General features: G+C 34.7%; 1 protein-coding gene across 3 annotated transcripts in view; it reads left to right on the forward strand.

Annotated features, from left to right (window-relative positions):
* TMTC3 (transmembrane O-mannosyltransferase targeting cadherins 3) overlaps nt 1-4,303 on the forward strand; it is a 62,220-nt gene extending 57,917 nt beyond the window's left edge. For all 3 annotated transcript variants that reach the window (XR_006204981.1, XR_006204982.1, XR_006204984.1), the window contains exon 15: nt 1,477-4,303. The gene's annotated coding sequence lies outside the window, so the exon portion shown is untranslated. The remainder of the gene's footprint in view (nt 1-1,476) is intronic.
* The last annotated feature ends 1,950 nt before the right edge of the window (nt 4,304-6,253 follow it).

Genomic DNA, 6,253 nt, shown 5'->3' on the forward strand with positions numbered 1-6,253 from the left:
CACAAAGACAGAAGAGCTGGTGGGTAGTTTTTATTAGCAGTGATATGAGAAAGACGTGTTAAATTGCTTCAAGAACAGTGATACATTTTCAACCCTTAGTGACAGAAACTAAAGAAAATGAGACAAATTCAAATATGGATTTTTATACACATAAGTAGAAGTCAGTGTGGTGAAATAATTAGGAGTCTGAGTTATGGATCTGCCTGGATTCAAATCTTGGTACCACCCTTACTAATATAACTTAAAGGAATGTTTAACCTATATGTCCTTGGTTTACATTTATATAGGTTTAATATGTATATATCCTATTGTATAAACTGGCAGGTATTTTTGTAACTATAAATAATGCATGCTCAGCCATGTACATTGTAAATAGTCTTTACCAAACATGTTTGATAAGGACCATAATTAACATCACGTAGTAAATTGTGTTAAAGAAAAGCCATGATTTATTTGATGTAATTGGCTTAATTTTTTTTCACGTAGTATCAACATGAATCTGTTTACAGCTGTAACCAACCAGTAGTACTGATCTATCCATCCAGTGTTGTCTTTATTTTATTTGATTGTGGCTTGATAATATTTTATTAGATTGGGAAAACTAAAGAAACAATGGTTTTAGTTTTGCTAAAGACTGGCCTTATTAATGAACAGCTTTCCTAACAAGTGATTATTGACTTTTAGCGGGTGTTAACATCTGTTTCATAACATGGCAGTATGTTTATATGTCAGAAGTTTTATGACATTTCTAAGTTGATTTGTTGAAATAAATTCAGCAAGTGGAAAAATCTATATATTTATATTAAAAATATTAATATATTTAAATTGTTTAGGATAGTTCGTGGTATAGTAAATGATAGATGTTAATCATTAATGTAATCATAAGGCTTAGGTATGTAGTAAATAATAGATGTTAATCATTAATGTAATCACAGGCTTAGGCTTGCATTTGATACATATGATTTGCTTTATGTGTTAGCAGAGATAATGTTAATGATGGTTGTGTAGCAAACAGATTATTAGATATTTAATGCTGGTTCCTTAGCTAGCTAAGGAACTTGTTCTTTGCTGTTCACTGCTTTTAGGAAGATAGCATAAGATAAAATCTTTCCTAAAAGTCTCTGAAGACTTAATCTCAGGCAAATTCATGTTCTTTGGAACCCACTTTATTCAAAGTAACATTTCTGTGACTCTGCCAATGGATAGCATAATTCCCGTCAAGTCGTGTTTTTATTGTATAGGAACCTGATGCCTTCAGTTTTTACCTTAAGCAAAATACTTCTCACCAAACCATTCTAGTTTTCCCTTTCTTAAAGACTTCAGTGGTTAAACTCCATTGTCCTTATTCCTTCCTTCCCCCATGGATTTAGTTTCTGATATTAGGAAAGTCATCTGATTAATCCATGTTAAACTACAAATGATAGGTCTTGTTAGTCATCTTAACAGTAAATCAAATGAACTTCTTTCTTTATAAAGTTGCAGGCAATACAGTGGGAGTTATTTGAGGGATATGGAGTTTCTCCACCATTCCGCCTATCTAAGCAAGGAATTGCGAAAGACCACAGAAAATCTTTGTAACTGCAAGAAGGCCACTTATGACCAGAATCCTGTTTTTGATGGGCACTGGCAGGCCAGGTAACTGCCTTTTGGGAGTGGAATCAGAGTAATCAAACTGTCAGCAGAATTGGACTTATGCTCAATAGTGACATCTGTAAAACTAATTCCTGAGTAGTGAATATACAGATCTTACTTGATTTATGATGGGGTTACATACTAATAAACCCGTTGAAGTTGAAAATATTGTAAGTTGAAAATGTTCTTAATACATCTAACTTAGTGAACATCATAGCTTAGCCTATGTTAAATGTTCTCAGAACAATTACATTAGCCTACAATTGGGCAAAATCATTAGACACAAAGCCTGTTTTATAATAAAGTGTTGAATGTCTCATGAAACTATTGAATACTGTACTGAAAGTGAAAAACAATGGTTGTATGGGTATAGAACAGTTGTCAGTGTATTGATTATCTCATGGCTGGCTGATCCTGCCCACCACCATACTAGAGAGTATCATACTGGGTATCACTAGCCCAGGACAGGATCAAAATTCAAACTGAAATACAGTTTCTACTGAATGTATATCTCTTACACCATCATAAAGGCAAAAAATCATAAGTCAAACCATTGTAAATTGGGAACCTTTTGTAGTGTGTACATTTTTAATACATGATCTCTTTATATGACACCGCAATTTCCCTTGGTGATGGATCTGCAGTGTCATTTGCAAGCTTTTTAATTTATTCCTGTACCTTAAGTACCAATGTTCTCTCTTCTACCCTTTTTATTTCCCTGTTTCCTTTGAGCAGTGGTTTCAGCTTTATAGGATTCCAAACCTCCAGCCTAGAGTTTCTCTAAACTTCAGGACCATGAACCCAGTGATCTATTAAACATCACATCCAGAGGTGTTCATTCCTCCCATCCTCTCTTCCAAACCCCATGCCTATTGGATAAGTTTAAGAAAGAGAAACTAAAAGAAAAAGTATATCCAGTTTAAAGCAGGGAAGGAGGAGGTAGGGGAGAAACCAAAAGAACATGAGAGCTTACTAATGGTTTATTTACTCAAAAACAGTGGCAAAGTTTAAGACATCATTAAACATGATTATGGGGCTTAGGTTAAAAACAAATACTACAAATATATGAACAATTTGTAACTTTTAATCCATCAGAAGAAAACTCACCGTAGCCCGATGGAATTTAGTAATGGGGCCAGGGCAAATGAAAGTGCAGTACAAAAAAAGATGCTAAGATATAAAGGACTAATGTAGCAGTAATTCAAATGAATGTAAAATAAGTTAAACCTAACAAAAAATAAGCTGTTAGAGCTCTCTCTTGTTTTCATTATATTCAGCTAAGTTTTATATAATTACATTGAGTTATAGATACAAGGTCCAACATGTTGTCCCTGAAACGCTTTTATATAGAAGCAAAAGTATGAGAAAAAGCCTACCAGTAAATATGAATCAAAGCAAGCCAGGGTAACAATTTTAATACATGACAAAACAAAATTCAAGGCCAGAAGAGAAGATGAATGATGCATACTAGTAAAAGGAACAATGTAACAAGACATGTCCATCATAAACACATACATCAACAATATAATCTAAAAATAACAGCGAGTAATAGTACAGGGAAATAAATCAGAAATTGTAACTAGAGATTTTAAGGAGTAATAGTACAGGGAAATCAGAAATTGTAACTAGAGATTTTAACAAAATCCTCTGAGAAACTAAGGGGTCAAGCAGAGAAAAAAATAACTGGATAAAGATCTAAATAACCTTGACCTATTAAATTTATATAGAATTTCACTTGACACAATGCATTATTTCCTAGCACATAAGGAATCTTTACAAAACCACACTATGTATCAGACCATAAAGGAAACCTCAGTAAATTCCAAGACCGTGCTCTTTAATCATAATGCAAATGTTCACAGTAGCTTTATTCATGGTAACAAAACTGGAGACAGCCCAAATGCTCATCAGATAAATGGATAAACAAAGCGCAATCTATTCAAATGAAACACTCTTCAGCAATTAAAAAAAAAAAAAAATTGTATCTCTGAGCAAAAAGAAGCCATATACAAGAGTACATCATATATGATTGCATTTATATGCAATTCCAGAGCGGACTATTTGTAAATTTCTAGTACTAAAGTATGGGTCAGGAGCGAAGGAAGCCAAAGGAATTTTTTAGGGTGATACAAATATTCATGACCCAGCAATTCTACTCTGAGGTGTACTGACAAAAATATACCTACACATGCTCTACAAGATACAAGAATAATCTTAGGATTAACTGTGCAAGCTCCAACCTTGAAATAACCAAAATACTCATGAAAACCAGACAAGATATTTATGATATAGTCAAACGATGAAATGCTATGAATATATAATGAATATGCATGAATCACTGCTACATGAAGCAACATGGATGGGTCTCGCAAATATAATACTGGATAAAGCCAAACACAAAAGATACTACTATTACAATTCTATTAATATGAAACTCAAAACTGGCACGATGAATTTGTGCTGTTACAAGTCAGAATAGTGGTTCTGTTAGGAAGGGAAATAGAATGTTTATTGGAAAGGAATGTGAAGTGGGCATTGATGTTCTGGTCTGCTTCTTGGTCTGAGGGATATTTGCACAGATATGTTCAATTTTTGGCAATTCATGATATATGCTTTTTTCCAGATGTATAATAAACCTCAAAAAGAAGTGTAATATTAAAAGATGTGTTAAAAATATGGAAAAATACAATAAAAATTTAGGTGAACCATTTATAAAAGAATTCTACAATCAGTTTAGTAATATCAAATACAGAGAATGACTGGAAGAATGTACCATAGAATATTTTTAAAACAGTTTTATTGAGATAATTGACATACAGTGAACTGTTCATATCTAAAGTGTACAATTGGTTAAATTTGACACTTATATACACCTGTGAAACCATCACCATAATCATGATAGTGAACATATACACTTCTCAAAGTTTCTCATGCCCTGAGTAGTCCCTCCAGTCCCACTATTCCTTTCCAGCCCTGTCCCTAAAACAATTGATCTGCTTTATGCCTCTGTAGATTAGTTTACCTTTTCTACAGTTATATATAAGGGCATCATACATTATTTGTCTGGCTTTCCACTCTTGCAATGGACTGAATGTTTGTGCCCCACCTACAGATTCATATGTTGAAGTCTGAACCCCTAATATAATCAGAGATGGAGCACTTGGGAGGTAATTAGGTTTAGATAAGTTCATAACAGTGGGGATGGGATGGGATTAGTGTTTTTATAAGAAGAGGAAGAGAGATCAGAGTTCTGTCTTCCCACTTGATGAGAACACAGCAAGACGGCAGCCATCTGCATGGCAAGGAGAGAGTTTTCACTGGACGTGAGTACCTGCTGGCTCTTTGTTGTCAGCCTCCAGAACTATCAGTAATAAATATCTGTTGTTTAAGCCACCAGGTCTGTGGCATTTTGTTATAGCAACCCAAGCTAAGACACACTCAAAAAAAATTTTAGACGCATTCATCAATAGTTTATTACCAAGTAATATTCCATTATGTGGATATGCTATAGTCTTTATCCATTCATCAGTTGACTGGTCCAGTGGTTTTTATTTTCTCCTGTAGGCATTATATATTTTTCAAATACAAATTAAAAAAAAAAAGTTTTAATTCTGTTATTTACACATTTTCTGACTGTCGATATTCAATGTCCTCCACTTCTGCAAATGGCCATTTGGGGATTTAGTCCTTCCTCATAATGAGCCCATATGTTTTTGGAGGTGTAGAGGCCGGAGCATATGACTCAGACTTGTCATTAAGCACTTGGTATTAATCCATCTATTATGATTCATTTAGGAATGAGAATGTAACCAGATCAAAGCCAATGAAATGACCCTTGATTTTGCTAACACCAATGACTTGAGAGAAAATGAGAGTTTAAAATTGTGACAACCATCTCACCACATGGAGAGATCTTATGTGAGAATACAGCTAGGACAAAGTAGTTGATTATAGAGACAAAAAGTTAGGTCACAGTGGATATTGTTAGAAACCTGGTCTAACTACATTTGGAAAGGCAATAAAGTAAACCAAAGTGGAAGAATCTTGAGCCATACTTGGTTGTGCCAGCTTTTGAGCAGGAACTATACTGTGTATGTTGTCTGGCCAAGCTCATGAGGTCCCATGGTGGGCAGTGCAGGTCTCTCAATCCCAGACTTGAAAAGAATTTTAATTAAGCATAAGCAAAATAACTGGTTAAATTGTCCACTCTGTGTCTTGTGCTGAACAAGACTACAGGACAAGGGAACTTGTTTTGAAAAATTCAGCAAAATAGAGTCATTAGTAAGGTCAAACCAGAACGAGGAAGTTTTAAGCTGGATCTGTTCCATCTGAAAACAAATCAGAGAATATTGTTTTGTATGATGGTCCTTTACCTGCAGTCTGAAATCTGAGATAGCTGCAAGTATATTGACAGGGTTGGAAAAGCCAAGTTCTCTGCCCCAGGCTACTGTTGACTCAAGCAAAATCAGAGGTGGGACAATTTAGCAAGAATGGTAGTTGAGAAGAGATTCTAGTATCTCCGACTTCTCACACATATTTCCATTTAAGCAGTCATGGCCCAAGAAGGGGATAAATTACTCCCATTGGGAATATGCAGTCCAGGGGCACAGATACAAAACAA

The sequence above is a fragment of the Panthera leo genome, chromosome B4, assembly GCF_018350215.1.
Source record: "Panthera leo isolate Ple1 chromosome B4, P.leo_Ple1_pat1.1, whole genome shotgun sequence".
Taxonomy (NCBI): domain Eukaryota; kingdom Metazoa; phylum Chordata; class Mammalia; order Carnivora; family Felidae; genus Panthera; species Panthera leo.